This window comes from Bombina bombina, chromosome 5 (genome assembly GCF_027579735.1).
Source record: "Bombina bombina isolate aBomBom1 chromosome 5, aBomBom1.pri, whole genome shotgun sequence".
In the NCBI taxonomy this organism is placed as follows: Eukaryota; Metazoa; Chordata; class Amphibia; order Anura; family Bombinatoridae; genus Bombina; species Bombina bombina.
Window position 1 is genome coordinate 225,233,661 of NC_069503.1, and position 19,388 is coordinate 225,253,048.

Sequence of the window (19,388 nt, forward strand, 5' to 3'; positions counted from 1 at the left end):
CTATACAAAAGTGATTTAACACAGGAAAATAATTATGAACCTATACTTTCCTCAATACTTTAATCTTGTGAATATACCTTCGCTAAATGGTTTTATAACTATTAGTAGTTTTTCTATTGGTTGAAAAGCAGTTTCTTAACGTGTTTCTGTATATTTAGAGCTTGAAAGTCATCTATGAATATCTGCTTCACAAACCTGGTTTTAATTACATTATCCTTAAAGTTTTATTGCATTTTTAGATTCACAGCAGTTTTTGTGATGCTGAATCTACTTATCTCAGGTTGTTAAACAACACACGGTTATGGTGTGTCTGGCTTTCTTTCTATCAATTTGTTATGCCCAGGACCTATTTAATGGACACACCAACTAGCTGATTTCACTGACCACCAAGATATGATTTAAACCAAAATTAAGTTAAAATTAGCTAATATTTGTTTGCTTTATTATTTGTTTTTTACACGTTTCCATTAAATCAGTTTGTTAAATAATCATTTGTGCTTTGGATAGCTTAAAGGGCCATTATACACTCATTTTTTCTTTGCATAAATGTTTTGTAGATGATCTGTTTATAAAGCCCATAAAGTTTTGTTTTTTAAAACAATGTATAGTTTTGCTTATTTTTAAATAACATTGCTCTGATTTTCAGACTCCTAACCAAGCCCCAAAGTTTTATTTGAATACCGTCAGCTACCTTCTCCAGCTTGCTACTGTTTGTGTAAAGGGTCTTTTCATATGCAAAAGAAGGGGGAGGGGGGAGTGTCTTATTTCCCACTTGCAGTGGGCTTTCCAACTACCTTTTCAACAGAGTTAAACTGAAAGCTTCTAAGTACGTTTTTTAAACCATTTTATACTGGATTTTTATATCAGTATCTGTGAATCTTATTCTTTATAGTAGTGTCTATTACATACAGTTATATGAAAATGAGTGTATACTGTCCCTTTAAGTAATATTTACAAACAGAAGATGTTACAATATTGCAAAGTATTAAACTGTCCTCATCTAGATGGCAACATTTTCAGTGGAGAGCAGGGTGTGTGTGTATACATCTTTCTCAAATAGTTAGGATCCAGGGGTTCATTTTCTACGAGCCAGAGGCTCCTGGTTTTGTCGCTCTCTGTGGTACAGTGTACTGTAACGTTTTTCCCCCTCCCCTTTAAAGGGACAGTACACTGTAAAATTGTTTTTCCATTAATGTATTTTAAATTACTTGTTATACCACCTGCAGAGTATAAAATATTTGAGAAATTGCATTTTCAGGTTTGTGTATATGAAGTAGCTGGTTTTGTGCTTTGACACCACAGCCTATTACAAGGGTTTGAACTTAAGGTAATAACAGATCTCATTATGTTATAACTTTGTGTACACAGACTAGCTTCCTTATCTTTTTATAATTGTCTGGAACACCAAAGCTCAATACATTGAGAACAATGGAAAATTAAAATGTTATTACTTAAAGGGACATAATACTCATATGCTAAATCACTTGAAACTGATGCAGTATAACTGTAAAAAGCTGACAGGAAAATATCACCTGAGCGCATCTATGTAAAAAAGGAAGATATTTTACCTCACAATTTCCTCAGCTCAGCAGAGTAAGTTCTGTGTAAAAAGTTATACTCTGTTACTGCCCAGCTGCAGGTAAAAAAAAAAAAAAGCAATAAACAGCAGCCAATCAGCAGTGCTGAGGTCATGAACTCTTTTACTGTGATCTTATGAGATTTGACTTAACTCTCATGAGATTTCATTGTAAACTTCCTTACACTGAATAGGGAGATAACATGAGTGCACAAGGCTCAATCCTTCGGCTGTCCCGGGACAGACTTACTGATATGCTGCTTAGAAGTCCTTTACAATGGGATGTGGCTACTGAGAAACTTTTGAGGTAAAATATCTTTCTTTTTTATGTAGAGATAGATGTTCAGGTGATATTTTCTAGTCAGCTTTTTACAGCTATACTGCATCACTTTCAAGTGTTTAAACATTTGGGTTTTATGGCCCTTTTAACTATCCTGCATCCCCACTGAGAGTGTAACTTCTTCTGCTGGCTGTGTTTACTTTGGCTTGTCAATAGCATATACTCCAGTATCAAAACATTCAGTATAGGTGGCTATACCACAGGCTAAATCATCTATTTCAAATGCTGAAATAGGAGTAAAGTAGCTACTTGTAATCAATTTAATATACTCTAGCAGGTAAAAAGGATCATTGGGAATAATATAAAGGGGGCATGTTTTTGGGGGGGTTAAACTGTCCCTTTAACCCTTTCGCTGCTAAGCCATTTCCCACCTGGGTGCTAAGCTGGTTTTGAGCTTTTTGTTGCAGTTCATGTTTAAACACATTTAGAAGTAAAGTTTGTGTGAATACTGTTTTTTGTTTTTTTTCAGCAGACCTAGCAGATTCTAAATATACCATTATTAAACATTTCTAAACTCTATCATCAAAACCTTTGTTGCTAAATATTTGCAGTAGGTAACCTGTCTAAAATAAGCAGAGACTGAGAACATTTCACTGTTTTTCTATTGTTTTGTTGCCGATGTGTCAATTTGATAGACCTTAACAAAAAGCATCTTTAAATTTAATGTATTGTTGCCTGCAATTAAACAGCTTCAGCTGCCTGTGAAGTTAATATATGACAACAAAACTATATATTTTTAGAAACTACACCCCAGCTGCATCAAATAAGGTCTTATTTGTATCACAAATCTGAAGTACTTGTAAAAAATAAAATAAAAAATGAAACAAAGCGACATGTTAATTTATATCTTACAAACTCTAAATTTGTGCTAGCAATACATGCAGCCCCTCATTTGATGCGTCAAGGGGTGTACCTTTTGTATACTGTTTCTCAAATTCCCAGGTGGCTACAACTGTCTAATTGTAGACATCACCCTTAAATGTTTAAAGACATTTTTAAAATAAGATTTTCAAGGTTGCCATATCTGCAGTTTAAACGGCTCTAGCCACCTAGGAAGTTAAATTAGGGTACATAAAGTACCAATTTGTAGAAAATACAACCCCTGACACATCAAATGAGGGGCTATATGTACTTCTAGCACAAAAGTGGAGTGCGCAAATATTCATGGAATATGGTGCTTTTGCTTAAAAAATATTTTTTTCTAAGCAAAGTGACATGTTCATTTATGCCTTACGCACTTTAAATTTGTGCTAGCAATACCTGCAGCTCCTCATTTGATGCGTCAGGAGGTGTACTTTCCAAAACTGTGTACCTTGTATACTGTATCTTAAATTCCCAGGTGGCTACAGGTGCTAAGCCATTTCCATCTGTGTGCTAAGCTGTTTTTGAGGTTTTTGTTGCAGTTCACATTCACACACTTTTAAAAGTTGTTTTTGTGTGAATAACCTATACATACTATATATTGTTTATCAGTCTCTGTAGATTCAAAATATATAATTATTATTATAATTATTATATGTGTATTTGTTATGTTTGAAAAATAAAGCAAAACATTAGAAAAAAGTGTATTTTTACTGACTCAATAATTAACAGTATGCAATTTTATTTTTGTAAACTCTATCATCAAAACCTGTGTGGATAAATATTTGTAGTATATAGCCTGTATAAAATAAGTACAAATTGAGAACATTTCACTGTGTTTTTATACTGTTTTATTGCCGGGATGTAAATGTAGTATATAATCAAAAACATCATTTTTAAATTTAATATTCTGTTACTGGCATTTAAAGGGCCATAATACCCAAATGTTTAAACACTTGAAAGTGATGCAGCATAGCTGTAAAAAGCTGACTAGAAAATATCTCCTGAACATCTCTATGTAAAAAAGAAAGATATTTTACCTCAAAAGTTCCTCAGTAGCCACCTCCCATTGTAAAGGAATTCTAAGCAGCATGTTAGTGTGTCTGTCCTAGGACAGCTGAAAGGATGAGCCTCGTGAACTCTCATATTATTTCACCAATCAGGTAAAGGAAGCTTACTATGAAATCTCATGAGAGTTAAGTCAAATCTCATGAGATCACAGTAAGAGTTCATGACCTCAGCACTGCTGATGCTGATTGGCTGCTGTTCATTTCTTCATTTTTTTTATTTTTACCTGCAGCTGAGAGCAGGTGAAGTATAACTTTTTACACAGAACTTACTCTGCTGAGCTGAGGAGATTGTGAGGTAAAATATCTTCCTTTTTTACATACAGATGCTCAGGTGATATTTTCCTGTCAGCTTTTTACAGTTATACTGCATCAGTTTCAAGTGATTTAGCATATGAGTATTATGTCCCTTTAAACAGTTCTAGCTGCCAGGGAACCTAAGATATGGCAACTAAACTATACATTTTTAGAAACTATACTCCCAGGTCTATCGGATGAAGGTTTATTTATAATTCAAAACTGGAGTATGTAACAAATAAGCAAATATTGCACTCGTTTAAAAAACAAAACGTTTTCTGAGCAAAGTGCGCTGTTTAGTTTTATATTGCACACTCCAAAAATTGTAGCCCCTTATTTGATGCGCCAAGGGGTGTACTTTCCAAAAGTGTGCAATTTATTTAATGTATCTTAACTTCCCAGGTGGCTACAGCTGTCTAATTGCAGACATCACCCCTAAAAATGAAGACAATTATTTTAAACTTTTTTTTGGCTGTCACGTCTGCAATTAAACAGCTCTAGCCTCATGGGACGTTAAAAAGGGTACATAAAGTACAGATTTGTATAAAGTACTCCTCTTTGGGCATCAAATGAGAGGGCTAGATATATTTCTAGCATAAAAGTGGAGTGCGTAAAACTTAACAGAATATGGTGCTTTGGTTAGAAAATATATTTTTTTCTAAGTAAAGTGACATGTTCAGCTATTTCTTACGCACTCAAACTTTGCACTATATATACATATAGCCCTTTTATTTGATGCACCAAGGGGTGTACTTTACAAAAAATGTGCACCATGGACAAAGTCGCTGTCAGAATCTTCTTTAGCAGATCTAGCGTCTTCTGAGATGGAAACAAAGTCGGAGTTCATAAGGAACTCAGCTGCTTCCTCGTCACTCATCAGATGCTCAGCCATAATTCTCTTTTTTTCAAAGTAAATAGATATTTTGAAAGAAATTATGCTGCTAGAAAATATATTTTTTTTTATTGCAAAAAAAATAAGTTTGCAGTAAAAATACAGGGGTTTTGAAAGACGGTGAGAGCTGTGCAATGAGGGTGTTTTGATCACCTTCCAAGGGCTCTAAAAGACTGATAATAAAAATATATATTTCCATCTAACGGGGAGGAGAATCCACAGCTTCATTCATTACTATTGGGAATTAAGAACCTGGCCACCAGGAGGAGGTGGCAAAGAAACCCCAGCCAAAGGCTTAAATACCTCCCCCACTTCCTTCATCCCCTCAGTCATTCTTTGCCTTTCGTCACAGGAGGATGGCAGAGGAGTACCAGAGTTTTGGAGTAGTCTTCTATGGCGGGTAGTACTCTTCGCAGTGGGACTGAAATTTTAAGTAGTCCTGTCAGCCTCTCAGTGAGAGCCTGGGCGAAAGTTGGAGTCCGGAGATGCAGACAGAGTCTTTCTGCAAAACCATTCCCGACTCATATTAACAGCTCCATAAGCAATCAGCGTTGACGAGTTTTGTTGCCTGCTTTCTTCACTAAAGTCCATGTCAGAAGCAAAGCTACTAACCTGTCACACTTGAAGGACCGTGTTCCTGTTCCATGGCGTAGATTCTAGTAAGATTGTTTCATGTTTTATTAATTAATGATAACTGTGACGAATTGAACCTTCTCAACGTCACAATATAGGGGTGTGGGCATGAAGGGGTTAATGGCACACAGCTCTGGTTCCCTTAACCTTGCAACTCTACAAAAGGACCTTAAAAGGGACACCACATTAACCCCCAAATCCTGTCCACACTGCTCTAACAATTTCTGCCACCATGAAAACTTCTAAATTAAAGGGGTGTTTTGGGAACCCCTAAAAACTCACACAATTTAACAATTGGATAACGTGCCTTTCAACAGAGTGTGAATTCAGATCAGAGAGCCCAAAATACAGAATGAGATGTGTTTAATAACAAAAATATCAATACAGGTTATACAGTGCGAAATTATAAAGACATTCAAAATAACATACAGTTGCAAAGTTACAATTCTTTAAAAAGAAAAGGGGACATAAAAATAATAGAAACACAATATCTTATTACCAAATTCCTTTAGATATGTGTTGAACTGCTGTTCATGATGTTAGTGGATTTGGTCCCAGGGCAATTCTACCTAAAAGTATTTCTGTTACATACCCTTAAACTAAACTTTCTTTGTCTTGTCAAAGACACCGCCCTTGTTATAATTTACGACAAGGTTTAATCAATATAACAAGTCTTAGCTCCCAGTATCAGTTTCCAAGGGGAGGAGCGTTTTGCATTCCTACACACAGTTACACAAAGAATACTAGGCTAAGGAGGGGTCTCGGCTTACAGATTTCACACAAAGAAAAAGCAGTTCACATTAACCCTTTCCAGGCTGAGACCACAATACCACCTCTGCCGGGTAGCCAATCCAGGTAGCAACTACTCCACATGATTGAATCATGACAATAACATAGAAGACAGGGTCACAGTGTGGCGCCTTTTTATCTTTACAGAATCAAGGGTTAATATTCCTGGAAGGGAGATTATTGAACAGGGGGGGTCTATACATGATATTGTTTATTGTCATTGCTGCGCTATGTGCGAGATGAGGCTCTGGCAATGTGTGGAACTTTCAGGTTACTTGCGGAAACTTGCGCGGCCATTTTTTGGCGCATTTTTCCCTAGTGCAGGGGCTGTCCTGCCAGGAATTCCATGCGATTGGATGTGGCTATCTATCCTTCCTGTTGATCTGTGGCGCAGGAGACGTAGCAGTTTCTGTAGTCCGTGTCCTAGGAGGTGGTGAGGGCCCCAGCCATTGGTGGTATAAAGGTGCCTTTTTAATAAAATTAGTCTAACCAAGCGCGCAAGCGATGGAGGACTCTTAACACGTTGGAAGGCTTTCCTTCCTTAATAAAGTCTCATTCCTGTGTTTATTGTGAGGAGGTTCTGGTAGATCAGCCTGCTCAACTATGTTCCACATGCCTTGATAAAGTTACAACATCCAAATGTAAACGGATGTCTAGTACCACTGAGCCGTTCACCTCTGAGGGTTCTTCGTCCCGGGAGGTGTGTTCCCTACATTCATCTCAGATTGAACATGCAGCGCACCCAAGGTCCAACCGTTACTCCTTCGGGAGAGATTCGTTGGCCGTCAGACTTTGCGGACCAAATGGAATCGGCGGTTTCTAAAGTGATCCATGCCTTACCACGTTCTGCTAAGCGCAAGCGTAGGGTTTATCATAGCAGCCCATCCCAGGGTTTGTTCTCACCAATGGGAGATGCAGAGGCTCTATACGATGACGAGGCCCACTCAGACTCTTCGGAGGAGGCTCCTTCTGGGTCGGAGTCCATGTACTCTAAACCTCCGGCGGCAGAGGAGCCTGGTTATAGGTTTAGGATGGAGAATTTGCGCTTTCTGCTACGGCAGGTGCTTGCTACTCTGGAGGTTCCGGAACCTAAGATACCAAAGGAACCTGCGATTGCTAAGCTTAACAAGGTATACAAGGACAGGGTAGTACTTCAGTCTTTCCCAGTTCCTGTTAAGATGGCTGCTAATGTATCATATAATGACATCAATAAAACACCTTATTATAATAAGAATAAAATAAAAAGTGTTTTTTTTTTTTTAAAACAGTTTCTAAATCCCTTATTTTATCTTTGTAAACCACCATAAAAGAGCAGTAACGACCGCCCACAGGAGGCAGACTGTTAATTCAGCTACCGTACCCCATCCAATGGAGAGGTAGCTGCAAATAGTGATTTAAATATTGTAATTGCTCCACATTGCATGCGCACTTGTATTTATAGGGCATCGCGTGCACAATGTCTCCAAAAATTTACAGGCGACATATTTTTTTCACAACCATCGCATTCGCAGATGGAGTCCCACACATAATCCCCATATTAAAAATAATTCACCTTCCTCGTTGGTCTAGGGGTAGTTGGCATACTTACCTGTCTTATTCTTCTGCTGCTCTGCCCGCGCACCTTCAAACTTCTCCTCTGTAGTGCGCAACTCCCTCCGGCGTCAGTCACGATCTGGTGCATTGAAGGCTGAGCCTGGATAGTGATGTGACGGAGAGAGCAGATAAGGATCTGCATATGCGCATGCGTCTTTCAGGAGCCTGCTAATCTGCGCTTGCGGGCCACCATGATGTTTCTAAAAAAAAAAGTTAAAAAAAGTTTTGTGTTTAGTATCCCTTTAAGAACGAATGGGAGCGATTAGGTTCTTCCTTTTCCCCTTCTTTTAAAAAACTGTTACCCGTTCCGGACTCTCAGCTTGAGCTGTGGGGGACCATCCCTAAGGTGGATGGGGCTATCTCTACGCTCGCAAAGCGGGCGACTATTCCCCTTGAGGATAGTTAGTTGTTTAAAGCGCCCATGGATAAAAAGCTGGAAAACATGTTGAGAAAGATGTTTCAGCACACAGGGTTTGTTTTTCAGCCAGCAGCGGCGGTCACTGGAGCTGCAACATATTGGTGTGAATCCCTGTGTGAAATGGTCGAGGGGGAGACATCCATCGACTAGATACAGAAGAAGATTAAGGCGCTGAAGATCGCCGATTCTTTCATCTGTGCTGCAAATGTGCAAACTATTCACCTGAATGCTAAAATGTCAGGTTTTTCTGTTTTAGCGCGCAGGGCTCTGTGGCTAATATCTTAGTCTGCGGACATGACCTCTAAATCAAGGCTGTTGTCTCTGCCTTTTCAAGGAAAGATCCTGTTTGGTCCAGGATTGGATTCGATTATATCCACGGTTACGGGAGGCAAGGGAGCTTTCCTACCGCAGGATAAGAAGGCCATGCCTAAATCTACTTTTCGTCCCTTTTGTGCGTACAAGGCCCAGTGCCAGCAACCCATAGCAGAGCGGATCAGTCCAAGGGATCTTGGAAGCCGGCTCAATCTTGGGACAAGTCTAAGCAGGGCAAGAAGCCCGCCGAGACGAAATCGCCATGAAGGGGCGGCCCCTGACCGGTCTCCGGATCATGTAGGGGGCAGATTAACTCTATTCTCAGACGCATGGATGCAGGACGTTCAGGACCCCTGGGTTCTAGAAGTGATCTCCCAGGGTTACAGGATAGGTCAGATCCCATCCGACCGAGGGCAGATTCCTCCTGTCAAACCTGTCTTCAAGACCAGAGAAGATTGAGGCCTTTCTAGAGTGTGAGAGATCTTGCGCCTCTCAGGGTTATCGTACCAGTACCCCTAGCAGAGAGGGGTCTAGGGTACTATTACATCCTTTTTGTGGTTCCAAGAAAGGAGGGCACGTTCCGCCCTAATCTGGACCTAAAGTGTTTAAACAAGTTTCTGAGTGTTCCATCGTTCAAAATAGAAACTATCAGATCTATTCTGCCCCTAGTTTAAAGGGGACAGTTCATGACGACTGTAGACTTGGACGCTTACCTTCATGTGCCAATCCACAGGGACCACTTCAGGTTCCTAAGATTTGTATTTCTGGACCAACACTTCCAGTTTGTGACCCTTCCTTTTGGTCTGGTGGCGGCCCCTAGAGTCTTCACAAAAGTTCTGGGGGCGCTGCTTGCTCGGACTCAGAACTCCCTCTCGGTGGATCCGTCTGGAGCAACTGTCTATGGGGACATCCTCCTTGAGACCATCCTGAGAGATTGTGACCACGGACGCCAGTCTGTCAGAATAGGGAGCTGTTTGGGGTGCCAGGATGGCACAAGGAAAGTGGTCCAGGGAGGAGTCTCTCCTTCCAATCAACATCCTAGAACTACGAGCAATCTACAATGCTTTGAAGGCTTGGCCTTCTCCGGGGCGGTCAGTTTCATCAGATTCCAGACCGACAACATTACCTCGGTGGCTTACATGAGCCATCAGGGTTGTACGAGGAGCTCCCTCGCGATGATGTAAGTGTCTCGGATTTTGGAGTGGGCGGAGTCCCACGACTGCTCGCTCTTAGCATTTCACATTCCGGGTGGACAACTGGGAAGCGGACTTTCTCAGCAGACAGTCCTTCCATCCGGGGAAATGGTCTCTTCACCCCGAAGTGTTTGTGGAGATTTGTCACAGATGGGGAATGCCGGAGATAGATCTCATGGCGTCCAGACTAAATTGCAATCTACCTCAATACGGGTCGAGGTCCAGGGATCCCCAGGCAGAGCTGATAGATGCCTTAGTGGTTCCTTGGGGATTCAGCCTAGCTTACATTTTTCCTCCGTTACCATTTCTTTTACCTCGCATAGTGGCACGCATCAAACAGGAGCGGGCCTCTGCCTTTCTGCTTGCTCCTTCGTGGCCACGGAGGACGTGGTTTGTGGATCTGGTGGAGGTTACCCTGTCGCAGGGATCTGCTGTCACAGAGCCCCTTTCAGCATCAAGATCTAGATTCTCTGAGTATGACTGCGTGGAGATTGAACGCCTAGTCTTAGCCAAGATTGGCTTTTCTGAAAGTGTGATTGATACTCTAATTCAGGCAAGGAAGCCAGTCACTCGTCGCATCTACCATAAGGTGTGGAGGACTTACTTGTCGTGGTGTGAGAAGCATGGATATCCTTGGCATGAGGTGAAAGGTATCCAGGATTCTGTCCTTTCTCCAAGATCCTTTGGAGAAGGGTCTTGCCACTAGTTCCTTAATGGGACGGATTTCGGCATTATCAGTTTTGTGTCATAGGAGACTCGCTGAGCTCCCTGACATTCAATCTTTTGTTCAGGCTCTGTCTAAAATCAGGCCTGTCTTTAAACAGTCGGCTCCGCCTTGGAGCTTAAACTTAGTTCTTAGTGTTTTGCAGAGGGTTCCGTTTGAAGCTATGCATTCCATAGACATTAAGATTCTGTCCTTGAAGGTTAGAGATCTGTGAATATAATCACAAAGAAAGAGGGCGCCTCCTAGTGCAACACTGATATAATGATGAATAAAGCCTGAGGAAACCGTTAGCTTGAGATGAGAAACGCGTTGCAATCTGTCACAACATTTGTTTCTATACCTTATGTGTGATGTTTAACACCCTATGCTTTTTAAGTACCATAAAATAAATATATGTTGTACCATATGGAAGCCTGAGCCTGTCTTTTCTATCACACCACCTGGATCCCTACATCCTATTGCAGGATCAGTGTAGCTGGGCCACTGTGAATCCCCAGCCTGCACCATTTAGCACATTGGGTGCTGCTCCCTTTGTGAGTATCATTTCAGATTAAAATCTGCTTTATTCATCATTATATCAGTGTTGCACTAGGAGGCGCCCTCTTTCTTTGTGATTATATTCACAGATCTCTGTCCTTTGTCGATTATCTACAAGAGGAGCTGCTCATATCCACTGGAATTTATCTGATTTGGTTTGTTTTGGATCACCGAATTCAGACGTTTTACAACCATTGATGAATACATCAGGACAATCTTGCTCACCTGAACTTGGGTCATAAAGTTCTTTTAAAGACACAGCCAAGATTTATCCCACGACTGGTGATTATAATTGTTTACCTGTTCTTGATGTGTATATAACTGTTTGGTTGTTTTCCATGTGATATATTCCTATGTATTAGATCATTTTAGGAATTATTGTGTTTAATTATATCACACCCATAGTTTGGTCTAGATTAGATCGACTCGCACATTTTCTTATATATAGCGCCCCCTAAGGTTGGACACTTCGGTGGCACAACAGTTTTTTATATGTCCTGGAGGGTTCTCTTCCTGTTGGCTACTGCATCAGCACGCAGAGTTTCTGAACTAGCAATGGGATCCTCCTTATCTGGTGTTTCATGCAGATAAGGCTGTACTTCGCACTGGGTTGGGGTTTCTCCCCAAGGTAGTGTCTAACCGTAACGTTAATCAGGAAATAGTTGTTCCTTCTTTGTGTCCTAACCCTTCTTCAAAGTAGAGGTTACTTCATAACCTGGATGTGTTTCCTGCTTTGAAGTTTTATCTTCAGGCTACAAAGGATTTCAGACAGTCTACATCTCTTTGTGGTGTATTCTGGGAAATTCAAGGGGCAAAGGGCCTCTGCTGCTACTTTGTCATTTTTGGTTGAGGAGCTGGATTCACTTGGCTTACGAGACAGCAGGACATAAGCCTCCTCAGAGGATCACGGCTCATTCGACTAGAGCTGTGGCTTCGTCTTTGGCCTTCAAGAATTAGGCCTCTTTGGAGCAAATTTGTAAGACGGCTACCTGGTCCTCCTTACACACTTTTACAAAGTTTTATAAATTTGACGTTTTTGCTTCTGCGGAAGCTGTTTTTGGGAGAAAGGTTTTGCAGGCTGTGGTGCCCTCAGGTTAGGGTCCGCATTTTACCCTCCCGGTTTCATTCAGTGTCCTCTAGAGCTTGGGTATATGTTCCCAATAGTAATGAATGAAGCCGTGGACTCTCCTTCCCTTTTAGATGGAAAACATAAATTATGCTTACCTGATAATTTTATTTCCATAGAGGGGAGGAGAGTCCACGGCTCCCGCCCGTATCTCCGTTGGGTGGCCCTACATTTCTTCTTCCTTGATATTTCTCCTACTGTTCCTGGTTTCCTCGGCAGAATGACTGGAGGAGGTATTTAAGCCTTTGGCTGGGGTGTCTTTGCCTCCTGGTGGCCAGGTTCTTAATTCCCAATAGTAATGAATGAAGCTGTGGACTCTCCTCCTCTTGATGGAAATGAAATTATTAGGTAAGCATAATTTGATTATTATTATTATTTTTTTTTAATAAAAGCATCTCTCTAACATTGATTAATTTGTTATCACATGATCCAGGTGTTCATTTGAATACAAATATTATATCGGTATCCGTATAGTAAGGGAATGTAATTTTTCCTAGCTAGGCGATCACTCCGGTAATGCTGGTTACCACAGTGATCATCTAGGCAATTTTGATCTTTGTTCCTTTAGAGACCCCCTTATCAATTTTCTTTTAAAGTTTTTATTTTTAACTTTTTAATTATTTTTATTACACTGTAAAGACTTACACCATTGGAAAGGTGAGGCCAATGGTGGGTCTTGGGGGTCTGTAGCTGCTTAGATGCCCAAGATACGGTCATCTAAGCAGCATGCCCCCATATTTCCATAACTGTTAATTGACAGTTGTAAATAAATTTTGTGATGAAGCCCCGAGCCTGCTCTTCAATATGAGGGCAAAATCGGATGGGTGGAGGGAGGTGGGGGCCCTCAGTTCCCCCTCAAGGTTAGTGAGTCCTACCGACCGCATGGAGCCGTCGTTAGCACCTGAGGGTGAAACTTAGCGACGACTCCATGCCGTCGTTGGCTAAACCCAGATTTTTTTTCTTTCATGATTCAGATAGTGCATGCAATCTTAAGCAATTTACTTCTATTATCAAATTTTCTTCGTTCTCTTGGTATTTTTATTTGAAAAATCAGGAATGTAAAGCTTAGGACCCATCCCATTTTTGGTTCAGAATCCTGGGTAGCGCTTACTAGCCACCAATCAGCAAGCACTACCCAGGTGCTGAACTAAAAATGGTCCGGCTCCTAAGCGTACATGCCTGCTTTTCACATAAAGAGAACGAGAGCGAAGAAAAATTGATAATAGGAGTAAAATAGAAAGTTGCTTAAAATTACTTTCTCTATCTGAATCATGAAAGGAAAAAATGTGGGTTTGATATCCCTTTTAATATGTTACCAGTGATACCATGGGGTAAACTTGCAAGTCTGCCTGCGATAGCCACTTGTAATGTTTCATTGCATGGCAACATTTACCATTGCATAAAATTATTTTTGTGAATGCCGCCCCTGGTGTAACCGATTGCACTAGACCAGCGTATGTCAATCATCCTGAATAAGTGAGTGCCAAGGTGATTGATCTCGCCATTTGTATGGGGGCGAAGAGGGAGGAAAAAGCATTTTTTGCTACATAAAGGGACAGTCAACACCAAAATTGTTGTTGTTTAACACCTTAATGACCACAGCACTTTTCCATTTTCTGTCCGTTTGGGACCAAGGCTATTTTTATATTTCTGCGGTGTTTGTGTTTAGCTGTAATTTTTCTCTAACTCATTTACTGTACCCACACATATTATATATCGTTTTTCTCGCCATTAAATGGACTTTCTAAAGATACCATTATTTTCATCATATCTTATAATTTACTATAAAAATTTTTATAAAATATGAGGAAAAAATGGAAAAAAACACACTTTTTCTAACTTTGACCCCCCAAAATCTGTTACACATCTACAACCACCAAAAAACACCGTGCTAAATAGTTTCTAAATTTTGTCCTGAGTTTAGAAATATCCAATGTTTACATGTTCTTTGCTTTTTTTGTAAGTTATAGGGCCATAAATACAAGTAGCACTTTGCTATTTCCAAACCATTATTTTTCAAAATTAGCGCTAGTTACATTAGAACACTGATATCTTTCAGGAATCTCTGAATATCCATTGACATGTATATATTTTTTTTTTTAGTAGACATCCCAAAGTATTCATCTAGGCCAATTTTGGTGTATTTCATGCCACCATTTCACCGCCAAATGCGATTAAATACAAAAAATCGTTCACTTTTTTACTAATTTTTTCACAATCTTTTGGTTTCTCACTGAAATTATTTACAAACAGCTTGTGCAATTATGGCTTAAATGGTTGTAAATGCTTCTCTGGGATCCCCTTTGTTCAGAAATAGCAGACATATATGGCTTTGGCGTTGCTTTTTAGTAATTAGAAGGCTGCTAAATGCCACTGCGCACTACATGTGTATTATGCCCAGCAGTGAAGGGGTTAATTATGGAGCATGTAGGGAGCTTTTAGGGATACTTTTAGCTTTAGTGTAGTGTAGTAGACAACCCCAAGTATTGATCTAGGCCAATTTTGGTATATTTCATGCCACCATTTCACCGCCAAATGCGATCAAATAAAAAAAAACGTTAAATTTTTCACAATTTTAGGTTTCTCACTGAAATCATTTACAAACAGCTTGTGCAATTATGGCACAAATGGTTGTAAATGCTTCTCTGGGATCCCCTTTGTTCAGAAATAGCAGACATATATGGCTTTGGCGTTGCTTTTTGGTAATTAGAAGGCCGCCAAATGCCGCTGCATTTCACACGTGTATTATGGCTAGCAGTGAAGGGGTTAATTATGTAGCTTGCAGGGTTAATTTTAGCTTTAGTGTAGAGCTCAGCCTCCCACCTGACACATCCCACCCCCTGATCCCTCCCAAACAGCTCTCTTCCCTCCCCCACCCCACAATTGTCCCCGCCATCTTAAGTACTGGCAGAAACTCTGCCAGTACTAAAATAAAAGCTATACTTGGGCTTTTTTTTTTTGGGGCATATTTACATATGCTGCTGTGTAGGATCCCCCCTTAGTCCCCAACCTCACTGATCCCCCACCAAACAGCTCTGTAACCCTCCCCCTCTGCCTTAATGGGCGCCATCTTGGGTACTGGCAGCTGTCTGCCAGTACCCATTAACAAATGTGCCTTTTTTAAAAAAAAAAAAATGCCCTTTTCTGTAGTGTAGCTCCCCCCCCCCAAGACCAACCCCCCAACCCTTCCAGATCCCTTAGCTGTTTATTTATAACTTTAATAACTTTTTTTTTTTTTTTTAGCTTTTAACAGCTTTATTTTTCTGTAGTGTAGCGGTTCCCTCCCGCGCTCCCGTGCGCGCTCCCGACTGTTCCGCCCGCGATCCCACCCCCCCTTCCCTCCACTCGGCACATCGATGGCCGCCCACCCGCCTCCCAGACTTGCTCCCACCCACCAACGATACCGGCCACTGATGTCCGGTGCAGAGAGGGCCACAGAGTGGCTCTCTCTGCATCGGATGGCCAAGGGGGGTTATTGCAGGATGCCTCGATATCGAGGCATCACTGCAATAACCGGAAAGCAGCTGGAAGCGAGCAGGATCGCTTCCAGCTGCTTTCCAGACCAAGGACATACGCCACACGTCCTCGGTCATTAACTGTATTTCTCCAACATTGGTGTGTCCGGTCCACGGCGTCATCCTTACTTGTGGGATATTCTCTTCCCCAACAGGAAATGGCAAAGAGTCCCAGCAAAGCTGGTCACATGATCCCTCCTAGGCTCCGCCCACCCCAGTCATTCTCTTTGCCGTTGCACAGGCAACATCTCCACGGAGATGGTTAAGAGTTTTTTGGTGTTTAAATGTAGTTTTTATTCTTCTATCAAGTGGTGTTATTTTAAAATAGTGCTGGTATGTACTATTTACTCTGAAACAGAAAAGGATGAAGATTTCTGTTTGTAAGAGGAAGATGATTTTAGCAGACAGTAACTAAAATCGATTGCTGTTTCCACACAGGACTGTTGAGATGAAGTAACTTCAGTTGGGGGAAACAGTTAGCAGACCTTTCTGCTTAAGGTATGACTAGCCATATTTCTAACAAGACTGTGTAATGCTGGAAGGCTGTCATTTCCCCTCATGGGGACCGGTAAGCCATTTTCTTAGTCAAATATAAAAGAATAAAGGGCTTAAAAAAGGGCTTAAAAACTGGTAGACATTTTTATGGGCTAAAACGATTGCTTTATTGGGGCATATTATACAGATTCTAGCTAATAATTGGCATTATAATCTTGGGGAACGTTTAAAAAACGGCAGGCACTGTGTTGGACACCTTTTTTAGTCTGGGGGCCTTTCTAGTTATAGACTGAGCCTCATTTTCGCGCCATTACTGCGCAGTTGTTTTTGGAGAGTAAGGCATGCAGATGCATGTGTGAGGATCTAAGAATCACTAAAAAAGCTTCTAGGAGGCGTCATTTGGTATCGTATTCCCCTCTGGGCTTGGTTGGGTCTCAGCAAAGCATATAGCTGGGACTGTATAGGGGTTAAATTTGAAAACGGCTCCGGTTCCGTTAATTTAAGGGTTAAAGCTCTGAAATTTGGTGTGCAATACTTTTAATGCTTTAAGACACTGTGGTGAAATTTTGGTGAATTTTGAACAATTCCTTCATACTTTTTCACATATTCAGTAATAAAGTGTTTTCAGTTTGAAATTTAAAGTGACAGTAACGGTTTTATTTTAAAAAGTTTTTTGTGCTTTGTTGACAAGTTTAAGCCTGTTTAACATGTCTGTACCATCAGATAAGCTATGTTCTATATGTATGAAAGCCAATGTGTCTCCCCATTTAAATTTATGTGATAATTGTGCCATAGTGTCCAAACAAAGTAAGGACAGTAATGCCACAGATAATGATATTGCCCAAGATGATTCCTCAAATGAGGGGAGTAAACATGATACTACATCATCCCCTACTGTGTCTACACCAGTTATGCCCACACAGGAGGCCCCTAGTACATCTAGTGCGCCAATACTTATTACCATGCAACAATTAACGGCTGTAATGGATAACTCCATAGCAAATCTTTTATCCAAAATGCCTACTTATCAGAGAAAGCGCGATTGCTCTGTTTTAAACACTGAAGAGCAAGAGGACGCTGATGATAATTGTTCTGTCATACCCTCACACCAATCTGAAGCGGCCATGAGGGAGGTTTTGTCTGAGGGAGAAATTTCAGATTCAGGAAAAATTTCTCATCAAGCTGAACCTGATGTTGTGACATTTAAATTTAAATTAGAACATCTCCGCGCACTGCTTAAGGAGGTGTTATCTACTCTGGATGATTGTGACAATTTGGTCATTCCAGAGAAATGATGTAAGATGGACAAGTTCCTAGAGGTTCCGGTGCCCCCCGACGCTTTTCCTATACCCAAGCGGGTGGCGGACATAGTAAATAAAGAGTGGGAAAGGCCCGGCATACCTTTTTGTTTCCCCCCCCTATATTTAAGAAATTATTTCCTATAGTCGACCCCAGAAAGGACTTATGGCAGACAGTCCCCAAGGTCGAGGGGGCGGTTTCTACTCTAAACAAACGCACTACTATTCCTATCGAAGATAGTTGTGCTTTCAAAGATCCTATGGATAAGAAATTAGAGGGTTTGCTTAAAAAGATTTTTGTACAGCAAGATTACCTTCTACAACCAATTTCATGCATTGTTCCTGTCACTACGGCAGCGTATTTCTGGTTCGAGGAACTAGAAAAATCGCTCAGTAAAGAATCTTCGTATGAGGAGGTTATGGACAGAGTTCAAGCACTTAAATTGGCTAACTCTTTTGTTTTAGATGCCGCTTTGCAATTAGCTAGATTAGCGGCGAAAAATTCAGGGTTTGCTATCGTGGCGCGCAGAGCGCTTTGGCTAAAGTCTTGGTCAGCGGATGTGTCATCCAAGACAAAATTGCTTAACATTCCTTTCAAAGGTAAAACTTTATTTGGACCTGATTTGACAGAGATTATTTCAGACATCACTGGGGGAAAGGGCCACGCCCTTCCACAGGATAGGTCTTTTAAGGCTAAAAATAAGCCTAATTTTCGTCCCTTTCGCAGAAATGGACTAGCCTCTAATTCTGCATCCTCTAAGCAAGAGGGTAATGCCTCACAACCCAAACCAGCCTGGAAACCAATGCAAGGCTGGAACAAGGGTAAGCAGGCCAAGAAGCCTGCCACTGCTAACAAAACAGCATGAAGGAGTAGCCCCCGATCCGGGACCGGATCTGGTGGGGGGCAGACTCTCTCTCTTTGCTCAGGCTTGGGCAAGAGATGTTCAGGATCCCTGGGCGCTAGAAATAGTTTCTCAAGGTTATCTCCTGGAATTCAAGGAACTACCCCCAAGGGGAAGGTTCCACAAGTCTCACTTATCCTCAAACCAAATAAAGAGACAGGCATTCTTACATTGTGTAGAAGACCTGTTAAAGATGGGAGTGATACACCCAGTTCCAATAAAGGAACAAGGAATGGGATTTTGTTCCAATCTGTTCGTAGTTCCCAAAAAAGAGGGAACGTTCAGACCAATTCTGGATTTGAAGATCCTAAACAATTTTCTCAGGGTACCATCGTTCAAAATGGAAACTATTCGAACGATTCTACCCACCATCCAGGAAGGTCAATTTATGACTACCGTGGATCTAAAGGATGCGTACCTACATATCCCTATCCACAAGGAACATCATCGGTTCCTAAGGTTCGCTTTTCTGGACAAACATTACCAGTTTGTGGCTCTTCCATTCGGATTAGCCACTGCTCCAAGGATTTTCACAAAGGTGCTAGGGTCCCTTCTAGCGGTTCTAAGACCAAGGGGCATTGCAGTAGTACCTTACTTGGACGACATTCTAATACAAGCGTCGTCCCTGTCAAAGGCAAAGGCTCATACGGACATCGTTCTAGCCTTTCTCACATCTCACGGATGGAAGGTGAACAAAGAAAAGAGTACTCTGTCCCCGTCAACAAGAGTTCCCTTCTTGGGAACAATAATAGATTCCTTAGAAATGAGGATTTTTCTGACAGAGGTCAGAAAATCAAAACTTCTAAGCTCTTGTCAAGTA

The 19,388-nt window shown here is 41.1% G+C and overlaps 1 protein-coding gene across 2 annotated transcripts in view; it reads left to right on the plus strand.

Annotated features, from left to right (window-relative positions):
* Positions 1 to 19,388, plus strand: part of EPC1 (enhancer of polycomb homolog 1) — a 623,061-nt gene that overhangs the window by 50,633 nt on the left and 553,040 nt on the right. The gene's annotated exons all lie outside the window — the stretch shown is intronic.